General features: G+C 39.9%; 1 protein-coding gene across 1 annotated transcript in view; it reads left to right on the top strand.

Moving 5' to 3' along the window:
• DACT1 (dishevelled binding antagonist of beta catenin 1) overlaps positions 1–14,715 on the top strand; it is a 43,454-nt gene extending 28,739 nt beyond the window's left edge. Inside the window, exon 8 of the transcript XR_003515508.2 lies at positions 14,656–14,715. The gene's annotated coding sequence lies outside the window, so the exon portion shown is untranslated. The remainder of the gene's footprint in view (positions 1–14,655) is intronic.
• The last annotated feature ends 1,251 nt before the right edge of the window (positions 14,716–15,966 follow it).

The raw sequence follows: 15,966 nt of genomic DNA, 5'->3' as shown, positions 1-15,966 counted from the left end.
CTGGTTCTCAGCACAGTGTGGACTCACCTTCTAAGTAGCTTATAGTATGCACTCCTACTTTGGAGCTGGCGGGGAGAGAGTTGGCCAGAAGAGGAGTCAGGGAAAGTCAACGCCCCAAGTTCTGGATTAAGTAGAAGACAGCCTTGCTACCCTGCATAGTGACAGCTGAAAATCACAAGGGAGACTTCTGTTTGGGCATTATGACCTTTCCTGTCACATATCTCCGTGTTCTGGCAGGCTGTTGGAGAGGAGATTTTTGTGACAGCCTTACCTTTCAGCATGCCTCAATCACACCACTTAGATTGCAGGAGGGAAGGGGGAGGAGAGAGAAGAGAGCTGGCCCCTGCTTCCTAGACACCCTCTTCTCTGGAGTCGGGACCAGGTCACAGGGGTCACCAATCATGCCCTAACATCCTGATGATAAGGAGGAATGTTTCTCTCCTAATCCCTTCGAATGTGGCCTTTGCATGGGTTATTAAAGAAAGGATGTTTATCTCACCTGGGCCTTCATGTACACACATCCCAGCCCCTTTTCCATCTCCCTGGGCAGAGACACCTGCCATAGTTAGAATCCCAGCATCCTCAGGGGGAGCTCTTGATTCTTTTTTTTTTCTCTTGATTCTTAATTATGCAGGTAAGCACTCTCTCTCTCTCTCTCTCCTCTTTTAAAAATGATAAATGACTTTGGAGAAGCAGACACAACCATGTCTTTTCAGGATTGTTTAGGAGATTTGGAGGTAGAAATATTATAGTTTGGATTTGAATTCGCTTAGCTCTAAGATAAATTGTCACTAAAATCGTAAGGTTGTGTATTTTCACAATCAAGCCCATTTCACTTTTGGAACTAGCTATTCTCTATTGGCTTTTTGTCAGCAACAGGAAAGGAATGGGGCAATAATTATCAGATTAGAGGAATATCATTAAAAGCACTAAGGCAGTTGGTTTGCCTGGTTGAAATATGTGGTTTGGTGTTTGTCTCGTTGCTTCCCCTGCACCGGGAAGAGCAAGAAAACCGTTGGTGCCTGTGGCCACCATGATAATGAAATGAACACATACCTGTTTGTAGCAGGCACAATGTTGTTCCACAATAAATTGAAAGTGACTTCTGTTCACATTGTGTAAAAAAAAAACCCAAAAAAACACTTATCAATTTATTTTTATATACTCAGATAAAGCAATATTTTCCCAAAGATTATATATTTATAATTACTTTTTGCATAGGCCACCTTTGAAATAATACATATAAAACCTGGTAAGTTTGGTTGCCTTTGTGTCGGGGAACTGGATGATTTTGGGAGTGGGCTATTATTTAATAATTTAAAAATGACCCATGAGAATATTATCTATGAGAATGAAAATTAAAAAAATTCATCTTAAAAGTTTCCTTTACTGAAAAGTGGATATCATGCTACTTGGTGTGTTTTTTTGTTAATGTGCATGATCAACTCATAGTATACAGTCACCCATCCTGGCTGGTGTTGGAGACAGGTACAAAGGGATAACAGAAAACCAAATCTATCAGACTAATTGTCCCACACCTCCCTGGAAGGTCCACGATTATATTTGGTTAGAGAGTGCTAATTGATGTTAACTTAAACATGAATTTAAGATCAACTGTCTTTTATTATTTATCATATAAATACGCTATGTGTTTAGAGAAGGACATTTAGAAACGTGAGAAATAGAAGAAGTTACCCATAATCTAGCTACTCACATCATTGTTGTTAATCTTTCAAAATATGGCCATATATATCTGTAAGGGCCCCATTTCTCTGTTTCTCTGTATGGCTGTATCTGTGTGTGTGGGCATGTGTGATGCTGCCAAGAAAATTCCCTCTAAGGGCCAGACAGATAAATGTGTGAAATCAGCTGGATATAAGGCAAAGTAGAGAATGACAAGGCTTATGCTAAACCCAAGTGCTTATACTTAGCCTAAAGATACTCACAGTTTCAATAACATGTGGCCAAATATAACAATCTGGAGGCTGGATGTAGCTTGTGGGCTACCAGTTTACTTCGTAGGAGGTAATCAGGGTTATTATTTTCTTCTGTATCCACTCAGAAATATTCTGTGTGTGTGTGTGTCCATGTTTTCTACGTGTACCTTATACAACTCCTTACCCTCTTCTCTTCACTTTAAACCTTAAACCATATCAAATTCCTTTTACTTTCTTGCTTCTGCCTTGTTAGTATTTTTGTCACCTATCAGTTATGATTATCTTCAGATTCCTTTTTTAAAAGATTTTATTTATTTATTTGTCAGAGAGAGAGAGAATGACGCACAAGCAGAGGGAGTGGCAGGCAGAGGGAGAATCAGGCTCCCCACTGAGCAAGGAGCCTGATGCGGGACTCAATCCCAGGACCCTGGAATCAAGACCTGAGCTGAAGGCAGCTGCTTAACCAAGTGAGCCACCCAAGTGCCCCAGCTTCAGATTCTATTCACATTTATAATGCATGCTGAAAGAATCACAAGAGATGCTGAATAGGACTAAGCCTGAGCTTGACCCTTGGGTCACCCAATTAGACTCATCCACCTTCCCTAAATTGAATATTATATCATCCATCATTGTACAATATAAATGCTCTTACCAACAGCTTTTAGCTGTAAGGAGCTGCTTTCACTACCTACCATCTGCTACCAACCCCCATCTAACTATGTAACAAATTTAGTGAGGACTCTTGTTCAACTAATAAGATTATCCGGCATGATTCTGTTGACAGTGCACACATTGGCAGCTTTACTTGAGAGCTTTTAAAAAAATTGCTTGGCTGCATATAATTTGTGTAAAGTAGCACAATCTTCCAAAGTGCTTAGAGTGAACAAAGTGAGGTGAAAAGAACTGAGTTCTGTCTTGATTTGATGTACTACTTTAACTCCCACACCTTGATTTCTTCACTGACAAAACAGGGTTAGTGATATCCATTCCAGTTATGTCTTATGGTTGTTGGAATCCAGTTACAAAACAAATGCACAAGCAACCTTATTAAATGCTATACGAATCGATCCTTTTCACTCCAGGGCTGCTTAACAATCAACTGAGAAAATGGGGTAGCTGTTGATTTACACTTAATGTCATTTCAAATTGCAATTTCCCCTCAACCTCTCTACTTTCTTTCAACTTCTCCCCTGTACTCCTTATTTGGCAGGTGACTTTGATTCTGACCTCTCAGAGGCTCTAGGTGAAGGCTTCTTCAGTGTCTTTCTTCTCTGCCTCCCAGATTCTCACTTTCAATCTTTCTCTCACTGTTGCCCTGAAGATGGTGGGTTTAGCTCTTCATCCTTGCACACCTCTCTACCTGTGTATGGACTGCACTGTCTCTCAGCTCCTCCCTGTCTTTGCTCTCTTCTCCTAGGGCGTACTGCTCCCTCCTCTGTTGGTTCCTTCTCCTCTCCTATACATATGCTCATGTTTCTTTTTCTACAGCCCTCCCCTTAGTGCAGCTTTCTATAAAGGCTGCCACTCAGCCCACCTTCCTCCTTCTCTCCTCCACATATCTACTCCTTTTCCTTTGTTTCCACTCACTTTGGCCTTAGCTTTTTGTAGTCCTATCCCTCTCTATTATCCTGCTGAATCCACTGTCCTGAAGGCCACATTCTAATACCCACATTTGCTGGTTTTTACTTCGTTCTCATCTTTCTTGAATTTCTTACATCATTTAACACTACCGGTAATAAAATATAATTCCATTTCCATTCCCACCTTCCCAATAAAGCCTGGTTTCTCTTTTCCCTACTTCTTAAATTTAGGTATTCTCCAAGGTTCTGTTCACAAATTTTGGTGGTCTTACCAGGTCACATGACTTATTGTGGATAATCCCCAAATACCCAGGTCATATTTTAATAGCAGTCCCAAATTCCAGACCTGCATTCCCACTTACTGGAAGAGCATCTCCACTTGAAGGTCATGATGAAACCATTTTAGTTCAACATTTCAAAGTTCAGCTCATCATTTCCTTAAAGCTAGTCTGTATCCTTGATTTTTCTATTTTTGTTCCAATGTTTTTTTTCCTACAAATTGACAATTACTTCTAAAGCCGCAAAATAAACTAAACCATAGACCTCTAGGCTGGTGAGGAATTAGGTAGAAAGCAAATCAGGAAAAATATTAGAGTAGCAGCGAAATTAACACAAACGTAGGAGAAAACCAGCAGGGGAACGGAAATTAACATCACACATTTTGCTTACAATAGAGTCAGAAGACCAGGACCACTTGATATGCCAGTGTTTGTATTTCTAGTTTTCTATCAAGGCTCCTGACCGGCAGATAGAAACCTGGTCCCTCACTGTAGTGACTCACTGTTTAAAAATTGCTGTGTGATAACAGTATCTCTTTAGACTTTCTAATTCCTTATACTCAGATTTTAAGTTTATACATCCTTCATTTTTTCTCTTACTATAAAATATTTTATACATACAGAGTATAGATAATAGATACTTCCTTACCATTAAAATTTTTCGTTATGTTAGCTTCAGCTATTTGTAAAACATTTTATTTTAAAATATTTATTTATTTATTTATTTGACAGAGAGAGCGAGAGCAGGAACACAAGCAGGGGGAGTGGGAGAGAGAGAAGCAGGCTTCCCACCGAGCAGGGAGCCCGATGTGGGACTCGATCCCAGGACGCTGGGATCACGACCTGAGCCGAAGGCAGATGCTTAACGACCGAGCCACCCAGGCGCACTATTTTGAAATAATTTTAGACTTAAAAAAATAGCAAAAAATAGAGTCTGCATAAATTCTTCATCTAGATCCCTCAAATGTGTTAACACTTTACATAACCATAGTACAAAGATCAAAACCAGGAAATTAAGATTGGTACCATACCCTTAACTAGCACACAGACGTTATTCAGATGTCATCAATTTTTCCCACTGATGTCTCCTTTTCTTGTTCAAGATCCTACATTACATCTAGCATAGTTCCTCGGTTTTCTTTTGTCTTGTATGAGCCTGTACTTTTGGAAAATACTGACCAGTTATTTTTGTGGACTGTCTCTCAATTTTGATTTGTCTAGTGTTTTCTTATGTTTAAAATCATGTTATGCATTTTTAGCAAGAATACCACAGAAGCGACTTTGTGCCCTTTTCAGTGCATCATAGCAAGAAGCTTTCAATGTTGGTATGTTCCATTATTGGTTATGTACACTTTGATCACTTGGCTAAGGAGATGGTTTCCAGGTTTTCACTCTGAAGTTTGTAATTAGTAAATATTAGTAAGTATCTTGTGCAGAAATACTTTGAGACTATGAACATATCCTGTTTCTCATCATATTTACTAGTTTTAGCATCCATTGGTGATTCTTGCATGTAACAATTAGTACTTTGGTGTTTGCCACCTGGTGATTTTTCTATTTCCATCATGCCTCTCTCCCATTTATTTATTTATTTATTTACATCAGTATGGACTCATGGCATTTGCTGTATTCTAAAAGCTATAATCTGTTACTGTCATTATTTTGTCACTCAAGATGTCCTAGATTTGGCCATTGGTAACTCCTTCCAGATGACTCCTACATCCTTTCTACAGACCCTATCTTTTTTGAGTACTTCTTTATTTTCTGTTACCACAAGGTGTTTTGGCTCATCTTTTAATTTCCCTACTCCATCCATAGAATATTTTTTTTCTCTTTTTTAAAATAACAAAACATCATGGAAATCCCCTGTCCCTGTGACCCTGTGAACCCTTTATTTATTTTTTTAAGATTGATTTATTTATTTTAGAGAGAGGAAAAGAGAGAGAGAGTGCACAAATGGGGGGAGGGGTGGGCAGAGGGAGAGGAAGAGAGAATCTTAAGCAGACTCCATGCTAAGTACAGACCCTGATCTCAGGATCCTGAGATCATGACCAGAGCCAAAACTAGGAGTTGGATGCTTAACCAACTGTGCCACCCAAGTGCCTTCTCTGTGAACACTTTCTCATTCAAATTTCATTGTTTCTTTCATCAAATGTTTCTATTCTCCTGATGTCAGACATATCAACCCTATATACTTTCTGTTCCATGACTTTATATATTAACTACATGCATCTGTATCCATAAATAATATAGGTTCTTGCATATTATATAACACTAGATAAATGAAATAACATTATGAATATATATAACCAGACATTTACAAATTCATTGTTGGTACATGTGGCTGAAAAGCTCACTCATTTTGTTTTTATTTTATTATGATTAAAAAAATTTATTACAGTATAGTTGACACAATGTTATATTAGTTTTTGGTGTACAACATAGTGATTCAACATCTCTGTATGTTATACTATGCTTACCACAAGTGTAGCTTCCATCTGTCACCATACAACATAGATCATTTATTTTAATTTCTGTACAATATCCCATTATAGGATTATACCAAATTTATTTACCTTTCATTATCTGGTAGACATTTTGATTGCAACCCAATTTTTGCCATTATAAATATATTCTTGTAAGCTATCAGCTTGAACTATTATGTTAGAGTTTCCCTGAATTATATACTTCAAAGGATAATTACTAGACCTTAGTGTATGCATGTCTTTAACCTCATTAGATCTTGTCTCCAAAATACCTGTTTTTATTTATAATACAGCCAGCCATATGTGTCACCAACCCTTGGTATTGTCAGTCATTTAAATTTTTGCCAAAGTGATAGGAGTGACATGATCTTTGTTGTTTTTATCTGCATTTCCCTGATTATTAGTGAGACTGAGCATCTTTTAATGCTTATTGGCCATTTCTCTCTTATAAACTGCAATCTTGGGCCCATTTTTCTTTTGGAGTATTGTTCTCTTGTTGATTTGCAGTTTTCTAAAATAAGTTTCAGCTACTGGCATTTTGCTGGCTATCTGTGATGCAAATACTTCTTTCAGGGGATGACTTGTTTTCTCATTGCTCAAAGTGTCTTTTCATCCTGATTTCAATTCAATCTTCCAAGTGGGTTTCCTAATTGGACATGTTAATGAAGTGGCCTTTGGCATGCTACTCATAAATCATTTATTTTAACTGAATTTGTTCACCAGGAGTTTGAAACAACTGGATGGGTTTAAAATGAATTTTTGGACTCAAGAATCGGAAACTCACTCAGGGATGTTTAAAAAAAAAAGAAAGAAATAAAAAAGTAACTTTGATCCTTTCACAACTAAGATGTAGCTTTCATCTGTTTCTTTGTAATAGAATCTGAGGCTGGGAAGGGGGTTCTTTGATATCTGTTAATATCCAATTTAAAATTCACTGAAATCTAGAAATAAAGTACTAGAAGGAATCATTGGGACCATCTGGTTCAACCCTCTCATTTTACAGGAAATAGAGTCTCAGGGAGATGAAATGAAATATTTAGGGTTGAGATCTAGTTTCTTTTCCCCCAAAGATTTCAATTTTTAAATGGATGGGTTTAGCCCTTCATTCTGCCAGGGGAATGGGACTCTCCCAATTTAATGTGGGCACACATAATCTTTTATAAATTTCCCTCTTTTGACATATAAGGACCCCCGTCCCCATTTATTATCACTCTTGGAATTGAGTATAAGTCCTGGTCAAATGCTTTGGACACACAGCAATTCATATTCCCCTGAACCTAATGGGTATTATAAATCAGTCTGCAGAATGGATGGGTGACTTCCGTTTTCTCTTTTTCTTTCTTCTTCTTTTTTTAAAAATTAAGATCCATTTCTCTTCTCTAGGGAGAGAATACAATAATATTCTTTCTTGGATTTAGGAAACCTCGGTTAGAAATAAATCTCTCCAAGTGGTTAGGTGAGAGTCCCTTGAGCAAGAGTAAAAGGTCTCAATGTTTTTTTCCCACTTATTTTTTTTATGCATCGTCCACATCTAAATGGCCTAAAAGTTTATTTTGGTAAAATCAGTTTTCTTTTCTAAATAAAGTGCTAAATGAGGGGTTATGTTTGTAGTTAGAGTCGTTTTTTAGCTCTAAACATCCATGCATCTAGGGTAAGATGTATCAAAAGGGCTTTGAGAAGAAGCAGAGCAAGCAACTGAACCACTAGGAATGGGAACCCTAGTAATAACCATTGATCATAACTGCCCACTGTTGTTAAACCAGCCCTGGATTTCCTTTAAGCTACCATCCATAGTGATTGTCAGATTTCTCTGGATCCTTTCTTTAAAAAAAAAAACAGCTCTCCACAAACAACTCAGCATGGATAGGAATCAGATGGTTAGCTCCTAGAGGACAGTGGCTGTTGTCTCCTTTGTTTTCTAGTGCTGCCTGATTTGACAATGATGATGATGATAGTGATAGAAATAAAAATAAAATAAATATGCTTACTAGATGCTAGGCATTGTTCTAAGTATTTCATGTGTATTATTAACTCATTTAATCCTCACAAGTCCAGGAGGTAAGTTTGTATTATTATCACCATTTTATACATAGAGGCATGAAGAGGTTATGTAATTCATCCTGAGTCACACTGTTTATCAGTCAGCGTCCAAACAGAGCATAGATGACACATGAAAATAGTTAAGTTGGGAGGGTTTGTTTACAAAATGGGCTAACTCAGGAGAAGAAAGACATGTGTGAAGCCAATTGTACCTTGCACAGAATAGTGTGAATTCTGGGCAGGGGTGCTGTTAGCTCCTGGCAGCCTTGCAGGAAAGGAGCCAAGGGAATAGACACCCTGATCTCCCTCACCTCCCTCCCATGGGCTCCTGCCAGGAGGAGAACCTGGGCAGAACTTCATCAAAAGTTCAAGTGTTCTGAAGCCCGTTGATGTCATTTATAGAGTCCAACATCAGGGCAAGGAGCAGGGTCCTTCTGGTACACACCACATAGTAAGTAACAGAGCTAGGATTTGAAACCGGGCAGTCTAACTCCAAAGTCCATATTTCTAGCCTTGTAGATTGAGGAGGCACGATATCACACAGTGACTAGCATATAACTGGATCATATAACATATCTAAGAGGCAGTGACTGGTTCAGTAAAACCCTGGACAGGCTCACATGCGGCTGCTGTTTGTCCTGATGGCAAAAGAACCAACAGTACCATGTTGATTTCATGACTTATTTATTTGTATGTTCCTCCCTTGATCCAGAAAGGATTTAAAGCTGTTGAACTCATCTTCCTCTCTGTCATTAATCATGTGTTGATTTTTGCTTTTTAGGTAAAATAATTTCCCTCCACTTATATATGCTTTCTTATAGTTGTATTCTCTTGTTGATTATTCCAGAATAATTGGATTATAGCCGATCTGTAATGAAAAGTTGTTAAGGGTTACATTGCTCCCTTTTAGTTTCCAGTTTTGGGAGAGATCACATAAACTGAGCTGAATGCAGAATCAGATTTTCTTGACTCAGTTACTTCAAGAATCATCCATCACTAGGGCAAAATATTTTTATGTTATCGTTTTCAATTTAGTTTCTGTTTTCCAAAGTGGAAAAATCCTGAGGCACTGTGTGATGGTTTGGGAGTAGGAAAACTGGCATAAGGAATTTTGGGTTCTGCATGAAAAGTCATTGAGGCAGGAGTGGAGGGTGAGTTCCATCCAGATAAAGTGCCTAATGGCAGATTTCACATCAGAGGCTTCATCAGGGAGGGAGGGAATGCACAGTTTTAAGGGCAGAGGAAAGAAAATAGCATTAGGAGGAGAATGCAGAGTGCCGTTTTAGAAAGATCTATCTGCCTTTGATTTTCTTTTTTAAACTTTGGGAGTTGAAAAATTCCAGTGGGAATAAGAATTCTGATTCCACTAAGATTATACAGGTTGCAATTTATTCTGAAGTTTCAAAAGTAGAGTAATATAAGAAAGGCAGTTACAACACTCTCCAGCTTTAATTGTGCATCCTGTCAGCATTTTCCCGGCTGCTCCACCTGGGACTCAAAACCCCTGGGACTTAGGACAGATAGTTCTCTTTAAATAAAGGAACTCATTGTGGGAGAAAAGAATAGCTAAGATGCTATACTTCAAGATCTTTCCTCTCAATTGGAGAAACACAAAACAGAGTATTGAAGTATGATTCACTCTCCTTTTTTGAGGTGTGAGTTATATTAAATTGCCAAAGAATGTGGAGAAATGTTTCAGTGTCATGAGCCACAGAGCCATTTCGAGTCTGAGTAGCATTATTCAGTGAAGCTGTCAACAGCGATGGTCTTGAGAACTGGTGTGTTCAGTGGGTGGTGATGCCCTGTCAATAAGGTCTGGCTCCTGGTGGCTGGGACAGAGTAAGAAAATGAAAAAGTCTGAATTGAAAGGGTATTGGCTGGTTTGGCAGAAAGCCTCTTTATTGAACTTAAACATGGGGAGTGGACAGCTCAGCCCTGAAGAGTTGCTGCCAACTTAGCCCCTGTGGTTCTTATGGTAGCTAGAGATATTGTCTATCTTCTCTGCACTTGGGAGATGATTCATCGATTGTACCCCACCAGCAACCCTCAGCTTCAGTCCGTGCCTTGTGACAGGGCTCTGCTGGATTGGACTTGCTCTTTATACACTTGAAAGGCCTGAGCAGTCCCAGGACACAGAACAGAAAGGTGGTCAGGGCCTTGGATAGATCAGAATTCCTGCTATTAACCACCACATGGTGTTTCAGCCTCACTCTTTAGGAATTTATGGTGTGTGTTATTTGTACCCCAAACTGTATAGATGGCTTCTTGTTTTTTTTTTTTTTTAAAGAATTTTTTATTTATTCATTTGAGACAGAGAGATACGGAGAGAGAGAGAGGGAGAGAGCAGGAGCAGTGGGGAGAGGCAGAGGAAGAGGGAGAAGCAGACTCCCTGCTGAGCAGGAAGCCCCATGCAGAGCTCTATCCCAGGACCTGGAGATCATAACCTGAGCCAAAGGCAGATGCTTAACCATCTGAGCCACCCAGGCGCTCCAGATTGCTTCTTGTTTATAGAGCATATAATCCCTACTCCCATAGAAGATTCTCTATTTATAAAATTGTGAAAAATATAAAGGATAGTTAGACATGTTATCCTGTACCAGATGACTTGAATACCTGGGGGCAAAGTATTGGGTAAGTTAGTTTTTAATATATATTTTTTAAACTAAAAAACTATAGGACATAGGTACAGGAATAAAATCCTTTATAATATTGCTGTCTTTGCAGACATTTATTTGGCATTTGATTGAAAAACTTCCAGGCTTCTCTTGAAAAGGCTTTTACCAGCCTTGAAATTTTCCAGCCAGCATTTGTGGGGAGCTGGTTGGTGTCTCCTGGCACAGATTCCCAGTGCAGACATCACAAAGAGTATATTTCTACTTGGCCAAGTGGCTTAAGTGGTCAACATTAAGCGAGTTTGGTGGGGATACCCAGATTGAAATAATGCTCTGCCTTATGATTTGGGGCTGAGCAGCAGAGCAGAATCAGAATTGGACTCAAGGAGGGGCGCCTGGGTGGCTCAGTTGGTTAAGCGACTGCCTTCGGCTCAGGTCATGATCCTGGAGTCCTGGGATCGAGTCCCGCATCGGGCTGCCTGCTCGGCAGGGAGTCTGCTTCTCCCTCTGACCCTCTTCCCTCTCGTGCTCTCTATCTCTCATTCTCTCTCTCTCAAATAAATAAATAAAATCTTTAAAAAAATAAAAATCTTTAAAAAAAAAAGAATTGGACTCAAGGAGAGGCTTGTATGCTTTCAGCTCTACTGTTCTTTTCCATGAAATCATTGGATCAAAGAGAAAGCTGGAGTATTAGGATTTAGGGACAATGGGACTGGGCTGAAATACCAATTGCACACTGTCCTGAGGAAAAAGAAAGCACCAGGTATGCTCTGACCAACTGAGAGAAAGTTGCTTTTTCCATCACTGAGAAAAGAGTGGGTTTGAGCCCCACAGCTCCTTCTTTATTTCCTGAAGATGAGAGGGCAAGTTGTAATCTCTTTGAGGTTACCCAGAGGCTCTGTCTCTGGACTTTAAATAAGAGCTCTTATAAAGTAGGTCATTTCCCCAAACATGGGCATAGGGGTACTTTCTCTTCTATAAAGTGGAGATCTCATAAAAGATTGTAGGAGAGAAAGTGGGAAGTCAAGAGTAGGGCTGCTGAGACAGTCTGCTCATTGCCAGTACCCTGTGGAATGCCTGACCCATGCTGGTCCCAGTTTAGTGGGCATTTATAGGTCCTCTGTGTCAGGCAGTGTGAATCCTTGCCCTCAAGACACAAGTTTTTGCTTTCTCCTTACAGCATTTTTGAGACCAGAAATCACTAGTGCTACAGTTTGGTGATAATCAGATTCAATTAAACTCAAAGTATTTTTTAGAGATCTTCCTAGGAGCTGTACCTACCACCACACTTGTACTCTTTAGGTATCTACCAGAAATTATAAGACAATGTCTTAAGTGTCTAAATCAGGAATGGTAAATATGTGGCATGCATACTACTAGCACACAACACTGCTTGCCTGTGGCAGACATTACTATCTATTGTATCACTTTTCCTACCAAACCCAGAGGCATTCTTGGAACCTTCATCAACATGGGGCTTCAGACAATTGATTAGATTAGCTCCTGGGGAGAATCCAGTTTGCCATCCTTGGTCCAGGAAGTCAACTTAAGAACTCCAATTTTTCATAACCATAAATACTTAACTACGTAAATACATAAAACACTTTTAGTTTTGTCCATTTAAGAGTCACTTACTGTAGACACTTTACCTTTGGACCCTTTCTCTCCAGAGGTTCCATTCTTTTTGAATTAGGGGCAGAGGGTGCAGTGGAAGGCTGTTGACCTTTAGGTTCGGATGCCTCTTTTACTGACTCAGTTACTTAATGCTTCCTGACCTCACTCTTAATCATCCACAAAATGGGGAGTCTTCAATGGAAATATTTAAATGTGTCTGGTCATTGTCATTTAAGTAAAAGTCATACTGTGTTATCTGTATTTTTGGGTCATTAACAACTGTAAAGCACTCTATTTAGTTTTTAAAAAAAGATTTAGAGGGGCACCTGGGTGGCTCAGTCAGTTAAGCCTATGACTCTTGGTTTTGGCTCGGGTCATGATCTCAGGGTCATGAGACTAAGCCCTGCATAGGGCTCCGGGCTGAGTGTGGAGCCTGCTTAAGATTCTCTCTCTCCCTCTGACCCTCCCCACAGCCCCCTGCTTGCATACATGCTCTCTCTCTCTCTAAAAAAAAAAGAATGATTTAGAAAGTTTTGCCTCGATTTGTCAATTCTTGGTCAGACTTTTCTGTCCCAGTAGTCTTATTCAGTTCCATTTAAAATCTAACCAGAATCCAGGGTACTTATTATGTTTCGATCCTTATATTAATTGCATATAGCTTTGGCAACATGGCTCTATTTGTTTAAAGGTTATACCCCTTTCTCTTCACTGGCACTCAGCAGAGCATCTTTATTTTATTTTATTTTATTTTATTTTAAAGATTTTATTTATTTATTTGAGAGAGAGAGAGCACATGAGAGAGGGGAGGGTCAGAGGGAGAAGCAGACTCCCTGCCGAGCAGGGAGCCCGATGAGGGACTCGATCCCGGGACTCCAGGATCATGACCTGAGCCGAAGGCAGTCACTTAACCTACTGAGCCACCCAGGCACCCAGAGCATCTTTAGAATCTAGTCGTTCCACACTCGAGAAATGAGAAGTGAACTCAGCTCTCCTTGGCTGAATGCTTTCTGAGCTTTACCTATTGACTTGTGTTTCAGGTTAGCTTTTACATATTTAAAGTCAGGCACTTGTTGGCCTGCTACTTTCATGTTTCAGCATGGATGCTAATCCTAGGGTCCTGTGAGATAGAAAATAATAATTTTGATCCCCTTTCTGGTGTTTGTAGCCTATTTCTGAGATACTGTTTTGATAACTTCCCTGGGGTATTGAGTGTCATGGTTTGGAGGTAAGCAAGGTTTGTTTTAGAAACAGGATTTCACATTTCTTTAGGTGGTGTTTACAGTGTATAACTCCTAATCAATTATTTAATTAGAGAGTAGCCAGTAAATCCTGCTAAAGTTTTACCCATCATTCCTGGGTCATAAGGAAAGTCAAGGTCACTGACGAAAGAGAGGTGTTTAACTGTCATTTGGGTTGTGTCTAATCAGTAACAAAAGCAAATAATTTATACATATACAGTCAGGTATAAATGTCAGACATTTACTGAGCAATTATCACTGGGAATCATGCTAGGTCCTAGGGATATTAAGTTTTGCAAAACATGGCTTCTGCCTTTGAAAGGCTAAGTCTCTCTGGACATGTGGAACCTGCATGCTGAGAGGTGACAACATGAGGGGTGCATCTCAGTTGGCAGAAGCCTGTATCATCTGGGTTCAGAGAAGTTTCTGTTTCTAAGATCTTGGAGGAGTCATGAAAGTTGAGGGGCCTCTCAAGCAAGTGTGGGGCTTGGGTGGGGTACATTGTAGGTGAAGGAAGGAAAGTGGGAGAAAACCACAGAGCTGGGTGAGGCATTCCAGTGTTCTGGGGGACAAAAGGGAAGGCGTTTGCCTGGAGTCAGGGTTCATGTAGGGCGTTCTAGGAGGGGGGCGGTGAGAAACAGGTTGGGACCAGGCCTTAGGTGCCTTCGAGTTCTAGCCATGGCATTTGGAACTTCTGGTTATGGACAGCCTCTGATGATAGTTTTAGGTGGCATTTTAAAAAGAGTGAATCCATCCATGTTGTGTGGGAGGAACTGGGTAGTGGGAAGACTAGAAGCAGGGGAAATATTGAAGAGATAGCTACAATTTTAGTTGTAAGATGAAAAAAGTATTTTTTTTTTTTAATCCCAGGACAAAGAAATAAACTGAATGTCACCAAGGAGCTGGGATGAAGAAAGAGCCAGAATTTACCACTATAAAAAGTTTTCTTTTTGATTTACTACTTGTGAAAAATAAAGGATTGGATTTGGACCGTGATGGAACTGTATAGCCACAGGTCATCTCTGATTGCACGTGGGTTTTAGCATTAAGCAAGAGGTGTTCCCATTTGCTGGAAGGTGCTGTGACACCATGGTGGGTTCTTCAGTGACAGTGTGTGCTGTGTTCATCTCTGTACCCTCTGTACGGCAGAGTGCATTGCCTGGTGGACTCGTGGTACTTGAAAATCTTCCTTGAATAATTGAAAGCCATTAAAAAGAAAAGTGGATAGGGCGCCCGGGTGGCTCAGTTGGTTAAGCTACTGCCTTCGGCTCAGGTCATGATCGTGGAGTCCCGGGATCGAGTCCTGCATCGGGCTCCCTGCTCGGCAGGGAGTCTGCTTCTCCCCCTGGCCCTCCCCGCTCTCATGCTCTCTCTCTATCTCATTCTCTCTCTCAAATAAATAAATAAAATCTTAAAAAAAAAGAAAAAGAAAAGTGGATAAACAACAGGATTGCCAGAGGAAAGAGGAAGGAAGAGAATAAGGAAACAATCCCCAGGAAAGAAGTCATGAAACATCCCCCAGGTGAGGGAAGCTGGAGAATAAAATATATAATGTGTCAAGGCCATTGTGTTGCAAGTGGCAAGGAAAGAGCCAAATCTGCCTACCTTGGTGGAAGGGTGTAAGACAAGGATTCAAGGGAGAAGTGAGAAAGACAGGAGTGATCCCAGTATAGTTAGTCCTAGATTATCTGGTCACCTGTTCATTTATTGAACAAAAGTTAACAAGCTCTTACCCCGAGGAAAACTAAGCAGTTGGAATGTTTGGATTGAGGGAACAGCATTTGCAAAGGCATTAGGGTACAAATAAGCAAGGTGCTGGTAGATACTCCAAGTGTTTGGGAATTGCTAGAGCAAATGAATGTTACACGGAACTTCTGGCAGCCTACAGAAATGTAGAATTTGGAACAGTGTTTTGTGTTCTAAATTTGTATTATTTGTCAATGCTATCATTGGAGAGTGTCACACAAAAATATCTGTTTCCATAAGACACCATCACAAAACTTAGTGGTTTAAAATTTAGCCATTATTTTAGTAACTCTCATGGTTCTAGGAATTGACTGGACTCAGCTAGAGATTCTCATCCAGGGTCTTTCATGTGGTCGCAGTCCCCAGGCAGCTGGGATTGGAGTTGAAATTGAAATCGAAAGCATCTCACCCACATATCTTGTGGTCGATTGGACT

Source organism: Zalophus californianus, chromosome 6, assembly GCF_009762305.2.
Source record: "Zalophus californianus isolate mZalCal1 chromosome 6, mZalCal1.pri.v2, whole genome shotgun sequence".
NCBI lineage: Eukaryota > Metazoa > Chordata > Mammalia > Carnivora > Otariidae > Zalophus > Zalophus californianus.
The sequence above is the reverse complement of the archived record's forward strand: the minus strand, read 5'-3'. Positions and strand labels throughout refer to the sequence as shown.